Genomic DNA, 17,603 nt, shown 5'->3' with positions numbered 1-17,603 from the left:
TAGTGGGACAATCAGGACCAACAGTGCCTTGATGAACTTGTGGATAGTATGCCATGACGAATACATGCATGCATCAATGCAAGAGGACGCGCTACTCGGTAATAGAGGTACCAGTGTGTAGAGGAATGTGGGCCTCCACATTTGAAGGTCTCACTGTGTGATGGTACAACACGCAATGTATGGTTTTCATGAGCAATAAAATAGGCGGAAATGATGTTTATGTTGATCTCTATTCCAATTTCCTGTACAGATTCTGGAACTCTCGGAACCGAGGAGATGAGAAACATTTTTGATGTGTTTATAAAGCTGTTGTGTACACAAGTGTTACACACGGGTTGTGGTATGTGACACGAATGCAAGTGAGCAAAAGGAAATTATTAAAAACTAAATGCACCATGTTAAAATAATCGAAATATTCAAACAAATAATGCTGATAGCTACACACAAAGAGTATGGCTTGTATCGCTAAAAAAAACCAAGTACACCTGTGTCGCAGATGAGGACAGGGCCTCGAAATTTAATTGCCATTCTAATCTAAATGAAAAGGAGCAAACGTGTAGGCGAATCGAACAGAAGAGGAGCAAATCTGATTTATCTTTGATATATGTGAGATCAGAGATTGAGTGCAGCACATCGTCGGTTACTGATGGGGTGGATTTCATCTCATGGGGCGCAGGAGAAAGCCCAATTTTGTAGTAACAAAATTTGACACACAGGAAAATAAATACCTATTTCATAAGTTTAAAATTTTTCACTCAGCTCTCGCACTTAACACGCAGCACCTAGGGTTGGCATCCGATACGCTTGCAATGTACGGTAATAAACAATATTTCTTTTTTCGAATTATTCTTCTATCTCTTGGTTCATCCAAACGACACTCTCTCTTCATACGTATTGCAGTGACGCGGAAGAGTGAAACAAATGAAAGACATCCAACAGTACATGGCCGTCTCGTAGCAACAGACTGCTATTAGACGCTGAGCGATAAGCTTGACGAAGCATGGCGATGTGTAAAGTATGGCAGTTTGTGGCGATAGGGTTTCTTGCAGCAGTTGCTGTGGGCGTAGTTAGTGTTAGTAACTGTGTAGGAGATACGGCGCGCTCTTCCAGGACATCCAAGGTAGGCACAGAGTTGAAAATGTCTGTAAGCGCGCCTGCAAACAGCGGGCCACTTGAGAACGAGGCGTCTGCTCTGGATACATACGAGGAGCTTAAGGAATGTTTAAAGGTATTATGTGAATCTCTAACGGACACTAGTTACAGTTATTTCCCGTTTCGATAATACTTAATGTAGTAACTGTTATTTATTGAGCATTACATTACATTCCAAGTAATGATTTCATTTCGTGTCTTGTTAGAGCCATAAACGTTTGGTAGAGGTGGTATCGGAAGTAGATATCTAAAGTGTTGTTCAGTATTCTGTAGATTAATTAGTTACGAAGTCACAGTTTATGCTGTTAATTAACGTCACATACAACTGTATTGTTCTGGCCATTTTACAGGAAATATCGGCAAGAGGCAGCGGCATATTTCAGGATGTGTTAGATACTTTCCAGAAGAATGGACTCGTATTTCTCGATACGCTCAATGAGCTCGTGAAGCAGAAGATGAAGGTAATACAATAAACTGTGTCCTACATAAGTGTTGTGACTGTTAGCGGTTGTAGTAGTATTTCATGTATCAATTGTTATTAAATAATTTTTAAGTTTTATTCCAACCAATGATTTTCTTTAGTGCTGCGTAGTAGTATCAAGGTTCTGTAGTAGTGACACCACTATGTATTATCGATTGTCCAGTTCACTGTAGATAAACTAGTGCAATCCCATCTTATACCCTTTTGAATCACATCTTAAACAACGGTATTGAATTTTACAGGAAGTGTCGGAAAAGGAGTCTGGAAAAGTCAGAATTATTCAGGACGACATGGAGACGACCCACGAGGAGGACCTCATCTTTCTGGATGTGTTCAAGGAGTTTATGAAACAGAAGATGAAGGTATGTTGAGAAATTCTGTCCTGCATCAACTATAGCGAAACTTTAGGTTATGGTAATATTTAATGCAATAATTATTGTTTGTTACGATTAGTATTGTGTTTGAAACAATTATTTTAGCTGGTCTCTCGTAATAGCTATAATCGTTCTTTAGAAAAGGAATCAGTTTGCTTTAGACGGGTTTCAGTATAACTCTGGAAATGTTACAGGCCTTGTACATGGTCTGACCACTCTTCTCCTTTGAAAACTTCTTCTCTGACCAGTGGATCGTGATTATGAAAGAAACCTTTTATTATTCTTCTCATGTCTGCATCATTTATCAACTGCATCCACGTCATGCCACGCAGGCCACTTAATGGTACGTGGCGGAGGGTACTTCTGCTACGACTTACTGATTCCCGGTTCCTGCTCCACTCGTGGATGTTTCGTGGACAGAATGACTGTCGCTAAGCTTCTATATTAGCTCTAGCTTCCCGAATTTTCTTGTAGTGGTCGCTTAATGAGATGTATGTGGGAGGAATTAATATGTAGTCCTACTCTTCCTGGAAAGTGATCTCTCGAAATTTCAATAGGAAACCTCTGTGTGATGCACAGCGCCTCTGCTGTAGCGCCTGCCACGGGTGTTTGCTTATCTTCTCAGCAACGCTCTCGCGCCAACTAGGTGACCCTGTGACGGTATGCGCCACTATTCTTTGGATCTTCTTTGTCATCCTACCTGCGTCTCGTTATAGGATAATAAAGTAATTCTAAATTCTGTGATTTGTTACCATGATCACACTCGTGTCTTTGAAATTACCTACACAACAGTGATGAAGGCTGTAATGTTCAAACGCAAAAGTGTACCACACAACACAGAGTAATGCAAGAAACGTAGTACGTAGGAATGACCTTTTTCTATGTAGTTCACACTGAAGATATTTTTTTCTGTTGGTGTTCACAGGGTCTTGTGAAAATGCGAGATGTGGGTCCCGATGAGTACTTGTACCTCAGGAACACCATCATCCCAGCGATGCGAGAAGCTGTGCTGTCAGTCCGTCGAACAATGAAGGCCTATGATCGTGAAGTCGCTGCAAGATACATGCGGGAGAGCATTGAAGAGACTATTAAGTGGGTCAAGGAAAATCGTGACTTAATGGTGCAGCACTTGATCTGGTACTTAGTGCTGGTGTGGGCCGTTGCACATCATTTCCTACTGGTGATGTGCATGCATCGATGGTTCTTAAACGAGTGAGAATGAATACCATCCGCAACAAAAAATGTTACTTCAGTTTCTTTATGTTCTTTCAAGTTTAAAGTTGAGTTCTGTTCCAGTTTGTGTTATGTTCTGTGTTCAAGTTCTATGTTTTTCAGGTTTCGTTTGTTTCGTTTTTTTTCATGTTCATTAATAATGATACATTAAGAACTTAACAGTCTGTGCATTATTTATTCATGTTTTTGAACATTAGTTGTATGTGTTAAATCCATAAACTGAAGCCTTGACTGAATCAGAGTTCCAACTATGAAAATTCAGAGATATTTCGGGGATAACTTCCGACGAAGCTTGTGTGATGCACGCAAGATCTCCGGTGGCTCGTTACAGACTGTTGATGTGATTTCGTTTCATACGATTTTTAATCACGATCACTCTTGTTTGTGTGATAATGCGGTCACAACAGTAAAGGAGTCTGTAATTTGCAGTAACAAAGATATACACCAACAAACGCACAACACAGAGTAATGTAACAACCCACAGACGAAATATTAATCTGCTGTTGTTATCGTCACAACGGGAACAGTTGTTCATAACGCAGTTATGCTTTTTCTCCGCTGGATTTATGAACCCATACACGAGGTGCATATCGGCCAGTTCTTCATTACCAGTAAACCTGTCAGTATAGAACGGTGAATCACTGTTAACATACAACTAACAGTGCCGGAAAAACAAACCGCAAACTGAAGCGAGTAATACTGAACACAAGCGTGAAACAGAAGAGTAAACTGGGTACTACAGGCCTCGAAAAGACACACACGGGTAAAAAGGCTACTGGGGCAAAAGAAAAGCAGAAAAATTAATACCTCTGTTACTAGCCGCCATTCGGAAGGTATCGCTGAAAAATTCTGGTGGAATCCGTATGTTGATTGTCTGTTGACAAATTTAATAGCTTTTAATATTTTTGCATCTACGTTATCACGTTAATGTTATAGTACGTTTTCGTTAATATTCAGAAATGACAAATCCTTCAAGTTGGAATACTGAACACTTTGCGACCAACAAAACTCTATTAAATGTTCAATGTTTCCTGTTTCCTACATAAAAATAGTAAAATTTGGAAGGTTTGAAACTGACTGACAGACTTTTTAATAACAGTATCAGATAGTCAAATCAGGAACTTAAACACATTTTAAATCAGAAATATCTTTGTGATGAAAAAATTACGACTGGGAGATATTCGTTGTTTCCATTTATTGTGATACGTTCCGGTTTTTTCCCCCCTGTTGGTAGACGTGTTTCTACGTCTACATTAAAGAAATTAGATACTGGAGTGGTCTTGAACGCTGAACAATTTTTCTACGATCGTGCCTCCTATCTCCCCTGCAGGCGGTCCTCACGCTCGCCAACATTTTCTTTTCTCGGTCTGGCTTCATTGCATTTAATGTTCATCTTCGGAACCGTGAAATTGGACAGAAATACGCCGTGGCAAGAGTTACAAGTTTAGGAGCACAACGGAAATTGTTAAGTATTTATAATTTTAAATTATCCAGAAGTATGTAACACAGGATGTAATGTATTCAAATTCACGACTTTAAACCTACGCCGACGATCTTGCACCTACTTTTCTCTTCATGTATAATCTGGCATCGTTGTGTTGCTCCCTCGACATTTCCTAACCGCCGATACACGGCCATACCTTCCTTTCTCGTGAAGACGACGACGAATGATTGACCTACTCACGTTTAGCTGAAGGACGTCCCTAATCTCTATGCTAGATTTGAAAGTATCTTGAACTCTATGGTGGAGTATACTATCGATCGGCCTGGTCCACCATGGTAGTCTGTGGGCGGTCAGGGCGACGAAGGCGATTGACGAGGCTTTTCCTCCTCACACAGACATTTATTGAACTTTTCTGTATTCTAGGATACGGGAACAGACAGTGATACGGTATCCATCTTCATATGGTGCAAGAATAACTGCCATACCGAAACCAGGAAAGATCCCAAACATTATAGAACTATCTCCTTACTCTCTCACCTCTTCAAAGTACTGGATAGGATCATTCTTCAGAGAATTATTAGAAAGGTAGAGCGTCTTCTAATACCAAAGAAAGCAGGTTTCAGAGAAGGGGAAAGTTGCACGTCTCAAATATTCAACTTAACACAACATATCGAAGATGGATATGAGAAACGGCTCATAACAGGTGTTGTCTTTATCGATCTATCCGCGGCTTACGATACGATCAGCCATCGGCTGCTTCTGAATAAAGTTTATGGTATAACTAAAGACTTCACACTGATTTGCAATATTAGAAACCTTCTCCAGAACAGCATATTTTTTGTGGAATTTCAGGCTAAGAAAAGTAGTTGGAGACCTCAGGAAAATGGACTAACACAAGGCAGCGCGCTTGCGCCGCTATTATTCAACGTCTATACCAACGATCAACCTATCCCTGAAGGAACTCGAAGCTTTATTTATGCTGATTACTTGTCTATCATTACCGAGTCTAACTGTTTTGTGACTATAGAAGATACGCTATCAAAATATTTGCAAGAATTCACTGTTTACTATCATGGGAATTACTTGAAACCTAATCCTGATAAGATTCAGACCTGCGCTTTCCACCTGAAGAATAAACAGGCCAATAGATCCCAAAATTTATCCTGAGGAGGCATCGTACTCGAGCATAATCCTACTTCCAAATATCTTGGAGTAACTCTGGATCGCGCGTTAACATATAAAAAGCATTGTCTATACACCAAAGAGAAAGTGGCAGCCAGAAATAACATAGTGCGAAAATTGACAGGTACATCACGAGTTGCTAATCCACGCACTGTGCGGTCAAGCCCGCTTGCTCTATGTTATTCCACTTCTAAATATGCGTGTTCGGTATGGTACAAGTCCAGACATGCCAGGAACGTAGATGTGCCTCTAAATGAGTCTTGCCGGGTTATAACTGGTTGCTTAAGACCTACTCCTGTGGACAAGCTCCACTGGCTCGCTGGCACAGCTCCTCCTGAAATCAGACGTGAGGTATCTGTGAGAAATTAGAAAAGTAAGGTCACAACGAAGGAAGCCCTCCCACTACACGGTCGTCAGTCCGCACATCCTAGGCTCAAATCAAGAAAGAGCTTCTTGACAACTATTGAGGCCCGCATCAAGAATCCACATGCTGCAAGGATCTGGCGATGGTAGGAGAAATGTCGGTATTACCATAGAGTATCGTATCATCCATATTCATTGCACTTATCGATGTTGATTATACACGAAAACCGCCACACTGTCATGGGCGAAGGAATTTCCTTTAACGTCAAAACTTGTTAAACAGTGAGCTACACATTTACCGAGTAAGAAACGCTTATTGCCCAGGTGGAAAAGGTTTAGAAACAAAGTCTGCACAGTCTGTGCGAGGTCGATTTTTACGTGTGATAGCACTGCATTATGTTTTCCTCAAAAAGTATCGCACTTTCTGTTCCTGTAGGTGTTGAAATCATTAGCTGAAATCGAGTTTAATTTCTAAGCCTATAGTACCGTTAAAAATACGAAAGAATTAACAACTGTCGGCTGAATGTTCGAATGTATGTGAATTCGTAAGGGATCAAACTGCCAAGGTCACCGGTACCTAGACTTAAACACTTCATAAACAAACTTATGCTAAGAAGAACACATACACACACACACAGACACAGGCCCGAGGGAAACCTCGAACCTCCGGCGGGAGGAGCCGAGCAGTCTATGACATGGCGCCTCTAACCGAGTGGCCGCCCCGCGCAGCCTGTCCAATGAGTTCAACATTAAATTGACACGTATTTATAATAGGGACGTAAAGAGAGGCTGTCCTTGCTTTCCTCCAACGAGCGTCGTAAATCGTATACACAATGTTTACAATACTAAGAATACTTTGAGCGTTAGTTTTGACTTTGCCCTCCTAAACTAATATTCCTTGCTTACAACGAACTAAAAATAATAGAAACGCCATGAGTCGAACCCAAGAACAAGACAGTACAACCTCACCCAAGTACCAACTTTACTACCTTGCCTCTTGTATGAACAACTGTTACGGATTTCGATGTACCATGGCGGGCAATATAGATGAATAAACTGTGACGGAAGGAACAACATGACCTGTATCACTACGTGAATCTAAATTTACCTTTGATGTCTGAAAACGGTGCCATTATTAGTACCACACATGTTGTTTACACGATACTCTAAACAATACTCACAAGGCACTATTTGTTAAATCTTTTTCCAAAGCATCTACTCTGGAATGAATTTGACTTGTGCGGCGAAGGAAACGCTCTCCACCTTGTACCACGCTTCGTGTCGTCCTACCTCGTCAGTAGATTCATACTTACAAAGTATTGTCATGTCAAAAGTACATAAGAATTAATTCTACACAAACGATGACCAAAAATCGGACATACATAAGTATTAATTTTATACAAATGATGACCAAAAATTGGACACTTCCAGTGCATTTGGTTTAGCTTTCATAAGGTCTTACATGGTGCAGGTGGTTGGTGATGAGGAACACTGAAGGAAATGGTTGTTAGTCTGCTCAACGCTACACTGGCAATGAACTGAGTCCACAGAGAAACCCCAAGTAAGCAGATTGGTCTTTCATCTCGTTATGTTTGATTGTAATCTATTGAGGGACCTCCATATTGACCGCTTCTCCGAATGTTCAGACGGAAGTTCTTCCTTTGGAGACATCCATTCTCCCAAATAGAGTGAAGAGTGAAACAAATGAAAGACATCCAACAGTACATGGCCGTCTCGTAGCAACAGACTGCTATTAGACGCTGAGCGATAAGCTTGACGAAGCATGGCGATGTGTAAAGTGTTGCAGTTTGTGGCGATAGGTTTTCTTGCAGCAGTTGCTGTGGGCGTAGTTAGTGTTAGTAACTGTGTAGGAGATACGGCGCGCAGTAACAGGACATCCAAGGTAGGCACAGAGTTGAAAATGTCTGTTAGCGCGCCTGGAAACAGCGGGACACTTGAGGAGGAGCCGTGTGCTCTGGATACATTCGAGGAGCTTAAGGAATGGTTAAAGGTATTATGTGAATCTCTAACGGACACTAGTTACAGTTATTTCCCGTTTCGATAATACTTAATGTAGTAACTGTTATTTATTGAGCATTACATTACATTCCAAGCAATGATTTCATTTCGTGTCTTGTTAGAGCGATAAACGTTTGGTAGAGGTGGTATCGGAAGTAGAAATCTAATGTGTTGTTCAGTATTCTGTAGATTAATTAGTTACGAAGCCACAGTTTACGCTGTTAATTAACGTCACATACAACTGTATTGTTCTGGCCATTTTACAGGAAATATCGGCAAGAGGCAGCGGCATACTTCAGGATGTGTTAGATACCTTCCAGAAGAATGGACTCGTATTTCTCGATACGCTCAATGAGCTCGTGAAGCAGAAGATGAAGGTAATGCAATAAACTGTATCCTACATAAGTGTTGTGACTGTTAGCGGTTGTAGTAGTATTTCATGTATTTAATTGTTATTAAATAATTTTTAAGTTTTATTCCAACCAATGAATTTGTTTACTGCTGCGTAGTAGTATCAAGGTTCGGTAGTAGTAAAACCGCTATGTATTATCGATTGTCCAGTTCACTGTAGATAAACTAGTGCAATCCCATCTTATACCCTGTTGAATCACATCTTAAACAACGGTATTTAATTTTACAGGAAGTGTCGGAGAAGGAGTCTGGAAAAGTCAGAATTATTCAGGACGGCATGGAGACGACCCACGAGGAGGACCTCATCTTTCTGGATGTCTTCAAGGAGTTTATGAAACAGAAGATAAAGGTATGTTGAGAAATTCTGTGCTGCATCAGTTACAGCAATACTTTAGGTTATGGTAATATTTAATGCAATAATTATTGTTTGTTACGATTCGTATTGTGTTTGAAACAATTATTTTAGCTGGTCTCTCGTAATAGCTATAATCGTTCTTTAGAAAAGAAATCAGTCTGCTTTAGACGGGTTTCACTATAACTCTGGAAATTTTACAGTCCTTGTACATGGTCTAACCACTCTTCTTCTTTGAAAACTTCGTCTCTGACCAGTGGATCGTGATTATGAAAAAAACCTTTTATTATTCTTCTCATGTCTGCATCATTTATCTACTACATCCACATCATGCCACGCAGGCCACTTAATGGTATGTGGCGGAGGGTACTTCTGCTACGACTTACTGATCCCCGGTTCCTGCTCCACTCCTGGACGGTTCGTGGACAGAATGACTGTCGCTAAGCTTCTATATTCGCTCTAGCTTCCCGAATTTTCTTGTAGTGGTCGCTTAATGAGATGTATGTGGGAGGAATTAATATGTAGTCCTACTCCTCCTGGAAAGTGATCTCTCGAAATTTCAATAGGAAACCTCTGTGTGACGCACAGCGCCTCTCCTGTAGCGCCTGCCACGGGTGTTTGCTTATCTTCTCAGCAACGCTCTCGCGCCAACTAGGCGACCCTGTGACGGTATGCGCCACTATTCTTTGGATCTTCTTTGTCATTTCTATCAATCCTACCTGCGTCTCGTTATAGGATAATAAAGTAATTCTTAATTATGTGATTTGTTACCGTGATCACACTCGTTTTTTTCAAATACCTACACAACAGTGATGAAGGCTCTAATGTTCAAACGCAAAAATGTACCACACAACACAGAGTAATGCAAGAAACGTAGTACGTAGGAATGACGTTTTTCTATGTAGTTCACACTGAAGATATTTTTTTCTGTTGGTGTTCACAGGGTCTTGTGAAAATGCGAGATGTGGGTCCCGATGAGTACTTGTACCTCAGGAATACCATCATCCCAGCGATGCGAGAAGCTGTGCTGTCAGTCCGTCGAACAATGAAGGCCTATAATCGTGAAGTCGCTGCAAGATACATGCGGGAGAGCATTGAAGACACTATTAAGTGGGTCAAGGAAAATCGTGAATTAATGGTGCAGCACTTGATCTGGTACTTAGTGCTGGTGTGGGCCGTTGCACATCATTTCCTACTGGTGATGTGCATGCATCGATGGTTCTTAAACGAGTGAGAATGAATACCATCCGCAACAAAAAATGTTACTTCAGTTTCTTTATGTTCTTTCAAGTTTAAAGTTGAGTTCTGTTCCAGTTTGTGTTATGTTCTGTGTTCAAGTTCAATGTTTTTCAGGTTTCGTTTATTTCGTTGTTCTTCATGTTCATTAATAAAGATACTTTAACAACTTAACGGTCTGTGCATTATTTATTCATATTTTTGAACATTATTTGTATGTGTTAAATCCATAAACTGAAGCCTTGACTGAATCAGAGTTCCAACTATGAAAATTCAGAGATATTTCGGGGATAACTCCTGACGATGCTTGTGTGATGGACGCACGATCTCCGGTGGCTCATTACAGAGTATTGATGTAATTTCGTTTCATACGATTTTTAACCACGATCACTCTTGTTTGTGTGATAATGCGGTCACAACAGTAAAGGAGTCTGTAATTTGCAGTAACAAAGATATACACCAACCAACGCACAACACAGAGTAATGTAACAACCCACAGACGAAATATTATTCTGCTGCTGTTATCGTCACAGCGGGAACAGCTGTGCATAACGCAGTTATGCTTTTTCTCCGCTGCATTTATGAACCCATACACGAGGTGCATATCGGCCAGTTCTTCATTACCAGTAAACCTGTCAGTATAGAACGGTGAATCACTGTTAACATACAACTATCAGTGCCGGAAAAACAAACCGCAAACAGAAGCGAGTAATACTGAACACAAGCGTGAAACAGAAGAGTAAACTGGGTACTACAGGCGTCGAAAAGACACACACAGGTAAAAAGGCTACTGGGGCAAAAGAAAAGCAGAAAAATTAATACCTCTGTTTCTAGCCGCCATTCGGAAGGTATCGCTGAAAAAATTGTGAAAGTGTAGCGTTAGAATTCTGGTGCAACCCGTATGTTGATTGTCTGTTGTCAAATTTAATAGCTTTTAATATTTTTGCATCTACGTTATCACGTTAATGTTATAGTACGTTTTCGTTAATATTCAGAAATGACAAATCCTTCAAGTTGGAATATTGAACACTTTGCGACCAACAAAACTCAATTAAATGTTCAATGTTTCCTGTTTCCTACATAAAAATAGTAAAATCTTGGAAGGTTTGCAACTGACTCACAGACTTTTTAATAACAGTATCAGAAACTCAAATCAGGAACTTAAACACATTTTAAATCAGAAATATCTTTGTGATGAAAAAATTACGACTGGGAGATATTCGTTGTTTCCATTTATTGTCATAAGTTCCGGTTTTCTTTTTTTTCCCCTGTTGGTAGACGTGTTTCTACGTCTACATTAAAGAAATTAGATACTGGAGTGGTCTTGAACGCTGAACAATTTTTCTACGATCGTGCCTCCTATCTCCCCTGCAGGCGGTCCTCACGCTCGCCAACATTTTGTTTTCCCGGTCTGGCTTCATTGCATTTAATGTTCCTCTTCGGAACCGTGAAATTGGACAGAAATACGCCGTGGCAAGAGTTACTAGTTTAGGAGCACAACGGAAATTGTTAAGTATTTATAATTTTAAATTATTCAGAAGTATGTAGCAGAGGATGTAATGTATTCAAATTCACGACTTTAAACCTACGCCGACAATCTTGCACCTATTTTTCTCTTCATGTATAATCTGGCATCGTTGTGTTGCTCCCTCGACATTTCCTAACCGCCGATGCACGTCCATACCTTCCTTTCTCGTGAAGACGACGACGAATGATTGACCTACTCACGTTTAGCTGAAGGACGTTCCAAATCTCTATGCTAGATTTGAAAGTATCTTGAACTCTATGGTGGAGTATACTATCGATCGGCCTGGTCCACCATGGTAGTCTGTGGGCGGTCAGGGCGACGAAGGCGATTGACGAGGCTTTTACTCCTCACACAGACATTTATTGAACTTTTCTGTATTCTAGGATACGGGAACAGACAGTGATACGGTATCCATCTTCATATCGTGCAAGAATAACTGCCATACCGAAACCAGGAAAGGATAGGAAAGATCCCAAACATTATAGACCTATCTCCTTACTCTCTCACCTCTTCAAATTACTGGATAGAATCATTCTTCAGAGAATTATTAGAAAGGTAGAGCGTCTTCTAATACCAAAGAAAGCAGGTTTCAGAGAAGGGGAAAGATGCACGTCTCAAATATTCAACTTAACACAACATATCGAAGATGGATATGAGAAACGGCTCATTACAGGTGTTGTCTTTATCGATCTATCCGCAGCTTACGAGACGAGCAGCCATCGGCTGCTTCTGAATAAAGTTTATGGTATAACTAAAGACTTCACACTGATTTGCAATATTAGAAACCTTCTCCAGAACAGCATATTTTTTGTGGAATTTCAGGATAAGAAAAGTAGTTGGAGACCTCAGGAAAATGGACTAACACAAGGCAGCGCACTTGCGCCGCTATTATTCAACGTCTATACCAACGATCAACTTATCCCTGAAGGAACTCGAAGCTTTATTTATGCTGATTACTTGTCTATCATTACCGAGTCTAACTGTTTTGTGACTATAGAAGATACGGTATCAAAATATTTGCAGGAATTCACTGTTTACTATCATGGGAATTACTTGAAACCTAATCCTGCCAAGATTCAGACCTGCGCTTTCCACCTGAAGAATAAACAGGCCAATAGATCCCAAAATTTATCCTGAGGAGGCATCGTACTCGAGCATAATCCTACTTCCAAATATCTTGGAGTAACTCTGGATCGCGCGTTAACATATAAAAAGCATTGTCTAAACACCAAACAGAAAGTGGCAGCCAGAAATAACATAGTGCGAAAATTGACAGGTACATCATGGGGTGCTAATCCACGCACTGTGCGGTCAAGCGCGCTTGCTCTATGTTATTCCACTTCTAAATATGCGTGTTCGGTATGGTACAAGTCCAGACATGCCAGGAACGTAGATGTGCCTCTAAATGAGTCTTGCCGGATTATAACTGGTTGCTTAAGACCTACTCCTGTGGACAAGCTCCACTGCCTCGCTGGCACAGCTCCTCCTGAAATCAGACGTGAGGTATCTGTGAGAAATTTGAAAAGTAAGGTCACAACGAAGGAAGCCCTCCCACTATACGGTCGTCAGTCCGCACATCCTAGGCTCAAATCAAGAAAGAGCTTCTTGACAACTATTGAGGCCCGCATCAAGACTCCACATGCTGCAAGGATCCGGCGATGGTAGGAGAAATGTCGGTATTTGGGAGAATGGATGTCTCCAAAGGAAGAACTTCCGTCTGAACATTCGGAGAAGCGGTCAATATGGAGGTCCCTCAATAGATTACAATCAAACATAACGAGATGAAAGACCAATCTGCTTACTTGGGGTTTCTCTGTGGACTCAGTTCATTGCCAGTGTAGCGTTGAGCAGACTAACAACCATTTCCTTCAGTGTTCCTCATCACCAACCACCTGCACCATGTAAGACCTTATGAAAGCTAAACCAAATGCACTTGAAGTGTCCAATTTTTGGTCATCATTTGTATAAAATTAATACTTATGTATGTCCGATTTTTGGTCATCGTTTGTGTAGAATTAATTCTTATGTACTTTTGACATGATAATACTTTGTAAGTATGAATCTACTGACGAGGTAGGACGACACGAAGCGTGGTACAAGGTGGAGAGCGTTTCCTTTGCCGCACAAGTCAAATTCATTCCAGATTAGATGCTTTGGAAAAAGATTTAACAAATAGTGCCTTGTGAGTATTGTTTAGAGTATCGTGTAAACAACATGTGTGGTACTAATAATGGCACCGTTTTCAGACATCAAAGGTAAATTTAGATTCACGTAGTGATACAGGTCATGTTGTTCCTTCCGTCACAGTTTATTCATCTATAGTGCCCGCCATGGTACATCGAAATCCGTAACAGTTGTTCATACAAGAGGCAAGGTAGTAAAGTTGGTACTTGGGTGAGGTTGTACTGTCTTGTTCTTGGGTTCGACTCATGGCGTTTCTATTATTTTTAGTTCGTTGTAAGCAAGGAATATTAGTTTAGGAGGGCAAAGTCAAAACTAACGCTCAAAGTATTCTTAGTATTGTAAACTTTGTGTATACGATTTACGACGCTCGTTGGAGGAAAGCAAGGACAGCCTCTCTTTACGTCCCTATTATAAATACGTGTCAGTTTAATGTTGAACTAATTGGACAGGCCGCGCGGGGCGGCCACTCGGTTAGAGGCGCCATGTCATAGACTGCTCGGCTCCTCCCGCCGGAGGTTCGAGGTTTCCCTCGGGCCTGTGTCTGTGTGTGTGTGTATGTGTTCTTCTTAGCATAAGTTTGTTTATGAAGTGTTTAAGTCTAGGTACCAGTGACCTTGGCAGTTTGATCCCTTACGAATTCACATACATTCGAACATTCAGCCGACAGTTGTTAATTCTTTCGTATTTTTAACGGTACTATAGGCTTAGAAATTAAACTCGATTTCAGCTAATGATATCAACACCTACAGGAACAGAAAGTGCGATACTATTTGAGGAAAACATAATGCAGTGCTATCACACGTAAAAATCGACCTCGCACAGACTGTGCAGACTTGGTTTCTAAACCTTTTCCACCTGGGCAATAAGCGTTTCTTACTCGGTAAATGTGTAGCTCACTGTTTAACAAGTTTTGACGTTAAAGGAAATTCCTTCGCCCATGACAGTGTGGCTGTTTTCGTGTATCATCAACATCGATTAGTGCAATGAATATGGATGATACGATACTCTATGGTATTCTGCGGTTTGAATTCACTCTGTTTTTTTTTTTTTAGCAGTTGCATTGATTTGATTTTGTTAATGACACTGACAATATTATACATATGTATAATCCATTATTTAAACTACAACTTCTCCCGGATAATTATTTGATTCAAATTGCACAAGAATTTCACCTGACGTAGTGTAATAATGTTGACTGTAAGTCGTGTTCATATCACTGAAATTACAGATCGTACATCAGAGATTTTATAATTTTGTTTGTCTTCGATGGATTTAATTATTCTTAGCAAATTGATCATAAAAAGGAACCACAGAATACCACCCGCGCACAACACTGACATATGCTACCAAAAAATATTTTTCTCCGTAATTCGTGCGTAGTTAAATTTTGGCCACATACATCAGCAATGAAATCTTGTCCAACAATAAATACCATCAGCACTGTTCTTAGAAAATGCAGTCTGCGTCGATTTCTTTTATAAATAGATCTCAATACCACCGGTGCACATTTATTTCTTACACATCGGACTACTGAAAGTTTGCAGTTCCAAGTAATTTAAATTTGCCGCTGAAATAAAAGTTAAGATGGCGGCCAACAAAAGATAGAGGATTTCTTTTTTTCTTAAGATTTTCCTTTTCCTAATAAATCATTTAAATTGATGCCACAAATACCAAAGAAATATTAAATTGTTTTGAAAATTAGTTTAACACAAACCCATGCTATTTTCAACTAGAAGTACAGACAAAGTTGCTATATAATCGCAACTAACAATGGCTGCGCTTCTTGCAGCTGTGATAAAACAATTAATACAAAATTATAATTAAAAGAGGAAGTGAAGTTTCAATAATTAATCATAAATAGTTTTTACGCATTTTGCTCTGTTTGTTTTACCAGCAAATGAACATAAAAGTACAATAATTTTACATTAAATGTTTTTCATTTAACAGACCTCCAATCAATTTGCGTCTTACGTCAGCGATGTACATCAGAAGAAGCCGACAAAAGGGTACAAAACAAAAGAAAAGGATGACATAGATTAACAAAGAATGTGAGACAAATATTGTCTCTGTTTTATATAGTTATCATCTTTTTAAGAAATAATTACATAATTGCATGAATATTATCCACACGTTCATATTCCACTCGTAATGAAAAAATATATATATCGTGGATGTTATAACAGCTCTAAAAGAAGACATTTTAACACCACTAAATATCGGTTTGTGGAGCGATTAGTGGCAGGATTTTGCCCCATATCGCTGGTTGTAAGAGAATATGCTTAACGAAATGAAATCTCTCATGATGGAAGGTCACGTGACTTTTGTTTTGGCATTACCAAATCAAATGAAGCGAACAGTGAATTTGGCTGTTCAAGCACACTGTTCGTGTCCGCATGACGCTACAGTACCTGGGACCTGAAACGATGTAGAGCCAGCTCACATCAGGAAAATACAGAACTGAAAACCACGGAATTACTAAATTACATTTTTATGCATTTCTTTCTTACGAAATTACCGTTGTAGTTTAGTTATAGAGCCCAGTTAGGTAATAGCGTATTTTCCGGTGAGAAAGTTCTGTGGTAAACTGTTCGCTACATCAGTTTACAGAAACTGGTGTTGCACAGAGTTATATTTTCTACTTTTGTGACTGGTGGTAAGTTCTCTGAGTCGGATATGAGTTTTTTAACGTTGAAATGTTTTTCTACTTGTTAAAATGTATGTTATGGTAAGAATAATTCTCCAAAAATGTTATCCTGGACCAAACAGAGATTATTGCGGCGGAAAACAGTTGACCTCCTGCAAAATTCTATTTCTTGTTGTGCTCGAAATGGTTGACGTCAACCCAGTCATCCGGAGAGAATGATAATGACATTTAAAAGACGTCATTACTACCCTCTGGCTTTAAAAGTATCGGATACCGCCAGTTGTAGCACTTTACCACCGTTGTTTCTAAGCGCAAGTAAATGTAGTATGCAACACAATTTCTATTATGAAGTAACGTCTTCTGTTATTTAATGTTATGGTAATTTACGAATAATTGTAGATGTCTGGTATTAACTTGGAAAATATGCTCTTTATATGGAAAGAACTAAATAACTACTTGTTACGGTCCAGTTGCCTGACGCGGGGTGTGGCGCGCGGTTAGAGGCGCTACGTCACGGATTGCGTGGCTCCTCCTGCCGGAGGTTTTAGTCCTCCCACAAAAAACGGGTGCGTGTGTGTTGATCTTTGCATAAGTTAGTTTAAGTAGTGCGTAAGACAAGGGATGGTGCACTCAGCAGTTTGATCCCTTAGGAATTCACACAGACACACATTTTAGAGTTACCAAAGAGTGCCATTTGCTACATATTAAATATTTAGTGATTATGGGAAACTGCTTGTAAACTGCTGGTAAATGGTGACCGAGCAACTGGCTCATCACAATACGCCAGGCACTACTCTTGATGAACTGTGGTATCGTGTTGAAGCTGCATGGGCAGCTGTACCTATACACGCCATCCAACCTCTGTTTGATTCAATGTCCAGGCATATCAAGGCCGTTATTACGGCCAGAGCTGGTTGTTCTGGGTACTGATTTCTCAGGATCTATGCACCCAAATTTCGTGAAAATGTAATCACATGTCATTTCTAGTATAATATATCTG

At 40.0% G+C, this 17,603-nt stretch overlaps 1 long non-coding RNA gene across 1 annotated transcript in view; it reads left to right on the top strand.

Moving 5' to 3' along the window:
• The window catches only part of LOC126176994 (uncharacterized), a 336,613-nt gene extending 333,572 nt beyond the window's left edge, over positions 1-3,041 (top strand). Inside the window, exon 3 of the long non-coding RNA XR_007535734.1 lies at positions 2,933-3,041. This is a non-coding gene — a long non-coding RNA (uncharacterized LOC126176994). The remainder of the gene's footprint in view (positions 1-2,932) is intronic.
• Positions 3,042-17,603: the final 14,562 nt, after the last annotated feature.

This window comes from Schistocerca cancellata, chromosome 3 (genome assembly GCF_023864275.1).
Source record: "Schistocerca cancellata isolate TAMUIC-IGC-003103 chromosome 3, iqSchCanc2.1, whole genome shotgun sequence".
In the NCBI taxonomy this organism is placed as follows: Eukaryota; Metazoa; Arthropoda; class Insecta; order Orthoptera; family Acrididae; genus Schistocerca; species Schistocerca cancellata.
This window is presented reverse-complemented; position numbering and strand designations above follow the sequence as displayed.